We start from the raw sequence: 9,706 nt of genomic DNA, 5'->3' as shown, positions 1-9,706 counted from the left end.
TGCGGCTTTGATATGTCTTCACAGCATTGTACACTTTGCTCACCTGCAAGTGAATTTAATGAGGCCATTACAGCGAAGAGCTGACATCTCTGTTGTGAAGAGAGGTATTTGTGGCAGTAAGATGAAAATGCTGTATCACAGCAATTATTTGTAACCTTTGGATATTGCTTGTGTGAAGCCTGGCATCAAACCAGAGTAATCTGTAAAAGTCGGAAAGCGTTCATTAGTTTGCTTCTGGTTTAACATCACAGTATCATGCCTGAAAAACAAGCTGAAATGACACCAGAAAAAGGCATTTTATTATACAAATTAATGGCCATGCAGAGCTTTGTAAATATTTAATCGGGAAGTAAAAATCAAATTTTTATAAAAAAAAAAGAAAAAAAAAAAAAAAAAGAGTGAACAATCACACAGCTCTGGTAACAGAAAGTAAATGCCCTTAATGTTGTTGCAAACGTTGTGTCTACAGCAACCTCTACACTGACCTTGGTCACGACAGGTGCATCATGTTTCTCTTGCCTTGAATTTAAAATGGAGAAATTTATATACATATCGGAATACCCATTGGGGGAAAAGAACCAGAAGCTAATGGGTGTAACTTGCATCATAAAAAAAAAAAAATCATGTTCACGAGTCCCATATCGCAACATACTAAATAATTGCTAGAGGTCGTTAAATTTTCAACAAAGGCAGGGAGGAAATGAATGAACCAGGTTCTGACCAGGTATGACGCAGAGTGCTTGGGGTATAAGACTCTTTTTTTTCCCTTCTGTCTTTTTTCTTTGACAGAAACAAGACAAAACACAGGGCTCGGAGGGGCCCTTTGTGTCTCGGTGGGTAAATGCTTCTGCTCTTTGAAGCAGCTCTACCTTTCAGGTGTTCATTATCCTTCAAAACAAATAGCTCCTTTACGCGGACGTCCCTCATTTGTTTAAGACAATATCGTGTAATTAAAATCTAATCAGAGAAAGGAGGGAATCCATGAATATTTAAATCTGTTTGGCTTCTGAATCTTAATGAAATGGTAATTTATGATGGCTCCGGGCTTAATTCTAGCCAGGGAGCAAATTAACTGGATTTCCAGAGATTCCCTCAAGAAACTTCCTCTTTTTTTCCCATTGAGTGTGCTTAACATATAGAAATATGATTAAAACATCTATTTAAAGTCCAGATGATTAAAATGCATGTGAAAGTGCTTGTTAATGGGAGCTGAAGTACAGGCACTTGTTTTTAATATCAGTGACTTCAAGGTCTGACAAAAAACTCAGCCGAGCATAATAACCTGAACTGAAGATTTAACATTAAAGCGTCTCAACGTGAACAGTTTTTGACAAATGCTTTATCTGATAAAAGGTGAGAATACCTGATGTAAAATGAAAGCTGTTTTCATCATTTGCCGCAGAGCGCCCATGTAACGCAGTAGAAAATATCAAGAACAAGTCTGACTGCTAACATGAGAGATGGACACTGAGAGACATCAAAGTGAGTTTTCTGACGCTAGACTCTGACAGCGTTCTCAGAGGTGATGGCATAACCTATAAGTAGACTGACCATTAAAGCAATTACTGAGAGGCTAGTTTGTATATTGTCATGAGTTGCTAACTTGAATTAGAATGTTTTAGAGGAACTTTCTCCCACTTACATCATTAAATGTGAGGTTTTTTTTACCATATTTAGTAGGTAATTTTGACTATTTAACTGACACACACAAGTTTAACATTATAGGGACTCTTTTGACATTTATTGTTTTTATACAGAACTACGTTAACCCTCACAGAAACTGTGTGGTTTTACTGTCCTTGCGGGAACATTCAAATGTATCATGGGCACAGTGAAGTTTAGCGACAGCCTCGGTTGCATTACTATTTCTCCAAACATTCATTAAATAGGCTACTGTGGCAGCATACAGATTCTGCACCTGTTTGGTAGATGTTAAGCATGTAAAAAAAAAAAAAAAGTTTCTTAAAACATAAAATGAAAAGTTCACAATTTTTCTCAGATTGAGAGTGTGACAGAAAAAAAACAATGATCACTTCGACAAGAGTGCATGAGTAATAATAAAAGCAAATCATGTTCTCTCCTCGCATGTTAATGATTCATTTAAAACGATGTGTGAAATCTGATTAAAGTCACATGATGCAAAACAGAGTTGTCAAAAGGAGACCCACTCGTGATGGTCCGACTGTGAAATTGTGACCCCAGGTTTTCAAACAGTGTGAAAGCTTCTCTTTAGAGAGACACAAAAGATCTTGAACTTTCAGGTGTGGCAGATCCCAGCCAGAGATGGGCTATTATCATATCTTACAGCCAATTCATACTATCAAAAAATGTTACATTGAGAATATTTGGATAAGGACACAGAACTTCTGGATGAATGCATCTAAATGTGACCTTGGGCTCTTAAATTCTTTAAAGTATTAAAATAAAGTATATTAAAACATAATATTGCTTGTGTCATGTTTTATGGGAATGGTTTGGGCAACGTCAAGGTTAAATAATATCAGATATTCTGAATAATGGATTGATTTGGCAGGACATTCGTTCTAATGCCAGTGATTAGATGCCAAAATGATTTGTTTTACCTTCATACTCTACCGTTCAAGTATGGGGTTTGTAAGATTTTTTTTCTCAAAAATACAGTAATTGTTGGAAAATATGTGACCCTGGACCAAGTCGCTGGGATATATTTTGTAGCAATAGCCAAAAATACATTGTATGGGTCAAAATAATAGTTCCCTATCGATACTCCACTCGTACTGCGTCTTGCTAAAGACGCTATGGGAAAAAGCCTTTTTTCTCCTTTACTGAAGCCTTATTCAATCACGCAGTGAAACTGCACGATCATTGGTTCGTGCAGTGTGTTAAAAACGAACCAATGTGTCGGCAGCGGAGCTGCATGAGCCTATGGCGACGGAGCCCGCCAGATCCCGCCAGAATGGGCGGGGTTATCTGGCTATATAATCGGCCGTCTGGCCATAGGATCCTCAGATTTCTTCTCCTTCAGCGACGACATCTCGCCTTCGCTGATCCCAAGAAGCCGCCTCGCCGTTGACACGCCTCGCAGCTGAGCCAGAGACCTCCTGCCAGCTGAGACGCCGCTTTCACCGCGCTCCAGCCCCGCAGAAGCCCCGGTCTGTTCGCTGCCGCCATCCGGTGAGTGCTATAAAAATGCATATTTATCGGCGTTGTTGCAAATGCCGCAACAGCGAGTGTGGCTCGTGCAGGGGATCCGGCACGATGCAAAGAGCAGTGAGCGCGTGCCGCCTGTCTGGGTCTCGCCCACGCACTGACTGCGCGCTTACTGAGACAGCTCGTTCGAGTATGAGTCTCGCTCTTCCCGCTCGCTGTCCGTCTCTGTGGAGGCAGCTCCGCTCTCCCGTTTCCTCTCTCTCAGCAAAGCTCGGAGAATGAAACATCAGAGCCACGGAGCTTCCTGCAGCGCTCGGATCCGCCGGTGTTCACACGTGAGAATCAGAGCTCCTCCTTCATTGGGCGGCTCTATTCTCTTTGGCGGACCGGAGTGGAAAGTTATGTGTGTGCGTCACTGAGACTGCGCTCACACAGGCAGCCTGCTTTCACCGAAAGCCGGGCTTTACTCTGATTTGCTCGCGGTCCTCTATGTAGCAGGCCCCGCCTCCCCCCTTCTCTTCTCCCAGTCAACTCGGAGACAGGAACAGCGAGTGAGGCTGAGCAATCAGGTTGAGTGATTTTTCGCGCCGGCTTAGCCCCGTGTGTTTCACTCTGCATACAGCGCTTTGATCTGCCAGCGCGTGTGGATTAGCGCGCCTCATTACATTGAGTGGCTCAATCCTTCTGCGCGCATTGTAAAATGCTGCGCTGGGCGGCCACCCACTCACGTTTATTTTCTCCCAGTCACCTCGGAGAAAAAGACGGTAAAATCGCATGGCTGGGCGTTCAGGCTTGAGTGATTTTTCGCGCCGGCATAGCCCCGTGTGTTTCACTCTGCATACAGCGCTTTGATCTGCCAGCGCGTGTGGATTAGCGCGCCTCATTACATTGAGTGGCTCAATCCTTCTGTGCACATTGTAACATGCTGCACTGGGCGGCCCCGACTCTCGCGTTTCTCTTCTCCCAGTCAGCTCGGAGAAGGAGACGGATAAAAAAAAAAAAAAAAAAAAAAGGCTTGAGTGATTTTTCGCGCCGGCATAGCCCCGCGTTTTTCACTCTGCATACAGTCTTTGATCTGCCAGTGTGTTTACACTAAGTATTAGCGCCTCTTGCAGCTCTTTGATCTGCCAGCGCTACTTTCATTATGAAAGCTTCAGTCTGTCCCTGCCGCGCTCACGGTCCCTTTCTTCAATGAAGGTGGCCACGCCTCCCCTGCTCTAGTGTTTCTACTCTCCCAGTTATCTCGGGGAAGAAACTGCAAGCTCCAGGGTTCGCGCGATCAAGCTTGAGTGAATTTACGCCAGGGCAGCCCCGCGTTTCACTCTTTGATCTTGGCTCGCCTGCTTCAGTGAAGATGGCCCCTCCCCTCGTCCGCTACGAGCGGATCTGAGAGGATGCGCGCGGCACTTTTGATCTGCTGGTGTGTTTACACAATGGTAATTAATACCCCTCTTCTAAGAGTGGTTGATCCTTTTAGGCAGATCGAAAGCAAGTTGTCACTATGATTATAACTGACAGCTTCAGACTCCTGACGCTTCTGGGCTGTGCCCACGGCCCAAATGGCCTCTGTCATGCCTCCAAACACCCCGTTTAGCTCCGGGTGCCGATGGCAATGAGTTTGTGGTAAATACTGTTGTGAACACTGGGCCCTTTCAAAAAGCGCCCACACAACTGATCGCTGTTATAGCAAGGAAATAAAACACAAACATTTTCAAAAGGGAGTACATTCCTCTCCCTCTTATCACGAGCTTCAGGTCCCCGCTTGGCGGCCTGCCACTCGAGTTTATCCTGCCCCTTGCCACGCGGGCCAAGGCCTGGAGGGCCATCCCCGGAGTGTCAGAATGGGTTATACGGATAATAGAACGAGGTTACTCACTCCAATTCGCTCGCAGACCCCCGCGCTTCAGCGGCGTGGTCTCCTCTTCTGTAGACGGCTAGAACGCTCACGTTCTACGTTCAGAAATGATGATGCTGTTGAAAAAAGGAGCCATAGAAATGGTTCCTCCAGCTCAGAGCGAATCAGGCTTTACAGCCATTACTTCCTCGTTCCCAAGAAGGATGGCGGCCTCCGGCCCATCCTCGATCTCAGACGCCTGAATCGCGCCCTCGTGAGGAGGTCGTTCAGGATGATCACACTGAAGCAGATCCTCTCGCAAATTCGCTCAGAGGACTGGTTCTGTTCCCTGGACCTGAAAGACGCATACTTTCACGTCCAGATAGCCCCCCCATCACAGACGATTCTTGAGATTCGCCTTTGAGGGAGTGGCTTATCAGTACACGGTCCTTTCCTTTGGACTGTCCCTGGCCCCACGCACTTTTACGAAGTGCATGGGCGCGGCTCTTTCCCCTCTCAGGCAGATGGGAATCCGCATTCTCAATTACCTCGACGACTGGCTCATTCTGGCCCAGTCAGAGGTACAACTACTCTCACACAGAGCCCTCCTCCTCAGCCACCTAGAATGCCTGGGGCTCAGGGTCAATTTTGCCAAGAGCGCGCTGTTTCCCAGCCGACGGATGTCGTTTCTGGGAACAGTTTTGGACTCAGCTCAGATGAGAGCTGTGCTAGCGCTGGAACGCGCTCTGGCCATTTAAAAGCTCGCAGCCTCCTTCCAGAGCGGCACCGCTCGCCCCGTCAAAGCGTTTCAGAGGATGCTGGGCCTCATGGCCACAGCATCGCCGGTGCTACAGTTGGGCCTGCTTCGCATGCGGCCCCTTCAGCGCTGGTTGAAACCACGGGTTCCACCCCACGCATGGCGACATGATCGCCTACATATCAGGGTGAGCCAGGCCTGTGTAACAGCCCTGGTCCCCTGGAAGAACCCACGATGGTTCAGAAAGGGTGTGACCATAGGGATGGTCTGAAGCAGGAAAGTTGTCACAACAGACGCCTCCAACATGGGTTGGGGGCGCTGTGCGAAGGCAAACCGACCTTTGGTCGAAGGCGGAGCAGAACCTCCACATCAACTGCTTAGAAATGCTAGCAGTGTGTCGAGCCTGCCAGTTTTTCCTGCCAGAGCTAAAGGGACGACATTTGCTGATCCGCTCAGACAACATGTCAGTGGTGTCCTATGTAAATCACCAGGGAGGTCTCTCCTCGAAGCGCCTCTTCCTTATGGTAGAGCGACTTCTGGAGTGGGCTCAGCTCAACTTGCGCTCGCTGAGAGCAGCAAATTTGCCGGGCAGATTGAACCGAGGAGCGGATATGCTATCACGGAGCAACGTCCCCTCAGAAGAGTGGATGCTCCATCCGCAGACGGTTCGAATGATCTGGAGAATCTTTGGCAAGGCCGAAGTAGACCTTTTCGCCTCCAAAGACAACTCTCACTGCCCAGCCTATTATTCGAAGGCCAAGGACGCGTTGGCCCACGACTGGCCCAACCTCCTCCTTTATGCATACCCTCCGATCGCTCTGATTCCTCAGGTCATCAGGCGAATCAGGGAACAACGACACAAGGTCTTGTTGGTGGCCCCCCTGTGGGAGAACCAGCCTTGGATGTCAGAGCTGACCCAGCTGCTAACCGCAGCCCCCTGGTCCGTGCCCCTGAGACGAGATCTCCTCTCTCAGGTGAATGGTTTGTGGCACCCTCTTCCCAAACTGTGGGCGCTTCACCTCTGGCCGCTCAACGGGAGCCTACCAGCCTCCCAGAGCGAGTGCTAAATACCATTTCTGAGGCTAGAGCCCCGTCTACGAGACGCCTCTATGCCCTTAAATGGGCGGTTTTCTCCAAATGGTGTCTAAACCGCGGTGAGGACCCCCCTACATCTGAGTTGGCGGTGATTCTGTCCTTCCTGCAGGAACTGCCGGATAAAGGACGCTCTCCCTCCACACTCGGGGTGTTCGTATCGGCAATAGTGGCCTTCCACGCCCCTATTGCGGGCCAATCAGTGGGCAGGGACAATGCTATCGTCCGTTTTCTAAGGGGTGCCAAGAGGCTGAATCCGCCTCGGCCCCTTACTGTCCCTACATGGGACTTACCCACTGTGCTGAGGGCCCTGAGGGGCCCTCCTTTTTGAGCCGCTCCAGTCCACGAACCTTTGGTCACTGTCGCTGAAGACTGCTCTGCTACTAGCACTAGCGTCAGTCAAGCGAGTAGGAGACCTGCAGGCGCTCTCTGTGAGCCCCGCCTGCCTGGAATTTGGGCCAAACGACTCCAAGGTCGTCCTAAAACCAAGGCATGGATACGTACCTAAGGTACTTTCCACTCCGTTCAGAGCTCAGGTCATCAAACTCTCCGCGCTTCCTCCCTCCGAGGAGGACCGGGAGTTAATTTTGTGATGCCATGTTAGAGCCCTACGGATCTACTTTGAGCGTTCCACCTCCTTCAGGCGCACGGAACAGCTCTTTGTTAGCTTCGGTAACCGCGCCAAAGGGCTTCCGGTCACGAAGCAGAGACTCTCTAAGTGGATAGTGGATGCCGTTACGCTGGCTTACTCTTCCTTGGGCCTTCAATGCCCCATTGGAGTACGAGCCCATTTGACTAGAGGCATTGCCTCGTCACGGGCCTGGTCTAGCAGTGTGTCTATTACAGACATTTGTGTGGCGGCCGGCTGGGCCTCGCCGTCCACATTTGCAAGGTTTTATAAGCTGGACGTACCGGCCTTGCAGGCCAGGGTCCTATCTGCTTAGATGAGTATGACTTACGTTGTGGGAATAACCCTAACGGAGAACTCTTGACTGCACGGGCACTCAAGCTCTCTGATGGGTTCCTTGCATATCTCAGCCCTGAAAGTGCTGAGTATGCGAGGAATGCATGGAATGACCCGGGCCGAGCGTGACCCCTACGAGCTCAGCTCGCTTTAGCCCGAGTATACTATTATACTTCCCTCTGAGCATGGAATGCTTATGGAGGTATTTTACACAGTCGTTCCTCTACCATAGCACGGCGTGATTGAATTGTGTTCCCATAGCGTCTTTAGCAAGACGCAGTACGAGTGGAGTATCGATAGGGAACGTACTCGGTTACTATCGTAACCTCGGTTCCCTGAGATACGGAACGAGTACTGCGTACTTTGCCGTGCCAGGTAGCTGCACGACTCAGTCGTCGCTTCAGTCGAAGTAAACCTGAGGATCCTATGGCCAGACGGCCGATTATATAGCCAGATAACCCCGCCCATTCTGGCGGGATCTGGCGGGCTCCGTCGCCATAGGCTCATGCAGCTCCGCTGCCGACACATTGGTTCGTTTTTAACACACTGCACGAACCAATGATCGTGCAGTTTCACTGCGTGATTGAATAAGGCTTCAGTAAAGGAGAAAAAAGGCTTTTTCCCATAGCGTCTTTAGCAAGACGCAGTACTCGTTCCGTATCTCAGGGAACCGAGGTTACGATAGTAACCGAGTACGATTTTTCTTTTATGCCAAAAATCATTAGGATATTAAGTAAGGATCATATTCCATTAAGATATTTTGTAAATTTCTTATCGTAAATATATCAAAACTTAATTTTTGATTAGTAATATGCATTGCTAAGAACTTCATTTGGACCACTTCAAAGACGATTTTCTCAATATTTTTATTTTTTTGCACCCTCAGATTCCAGATTTTCAAATAGTTATATCTCGGCCAAATATTGTCCGATCCTAACAAACCGTACATCAGTGGAAAGCTTATTTACTCGGCTTTCGGATGATGTCGAACTTTTTAACTGGTTTTGTGTTCCAGGGTCACATATTATAATTAAAAAGATTATTTCAGGATTCTTAGATGAATAGGCTAAGAAAAGAAAAGAACAGCATTTATTTTTAAAGCAATTTGTGTTACAAAAGATTTCTGTCACTTTTGATCAATTTAATGCATCCTTGGTAAGTACGTTTTTTTTTCATGAACAAAATTTTATTGACTCCAAACTTTTTAATTGTAGTATACATCATAGAAAACACATAATCAGAAGTCAAAGCAGTAACTATTATCTCCCTGTTTCTGATTATTTTGTTTTGTTATTGATGTTATTCAGAGTTCATTTACATCCATTCATCTTGCTTCAAGCCATTGCTGTGTGTCCACTGTCTGTCAGCACTGCTACAATAGCTTTATTTATCTTTCCATCTTCCTCATTTAGAAGACCACCCCTCCAAGCTGCCTGATAACACCACCAGTAACTGAGAACTCATAGCTCTTCATCCACAGCAGATCCAGCAACTTCACTGCAATTAACCATTTGAAATCAGCCTCTTTAAACCCTTCTTGAATGCATTAATGTCGTTTAATTCAAATGTAGCATTTTGCAAATGTTGTGCACTTTTCTAATCACTTTAAATTTAAATTCAGAGCCCTACTTGCCTTGCCAAGTCATTACCAGACCTGCACTGCAGCATCTATTAAAAGAGCACATATAATAACAGCTGTGGAAGGATCTATGGGTATGAAATATTTATGCATTTAAAAGAGCGCTGTCAAAATAAAAGCCTCATAAAGACAGATATACAAGAAACAAGTGAAGGAGAAAAGGAAAGTGTTCTGTTCTGTGAGACATGAATCTATAAGACTACAAGGCTGGTTTCTTTAAAATGGAAGGTACAACAGTGCCCCCCTCTGAGGGATGCAAGACAGGTAAGTAAGGGGACAGCCATCCAATAG

This window comes from Barbus barbus, assembly GCF_936440315.1.
Source record: "Barbus barbus genome assembly, chromosome: 10".
NCBI lineage: Eukaryota > Metazoa > Chordata > Actinopteri > Cypriniformes > Cyprinidae > Barbus > Barbus barbus.
The sequence above is the reverse complement of the archived record's forward strand: the minus strand, read 5'-3'. Positions refer to the sequence as shown.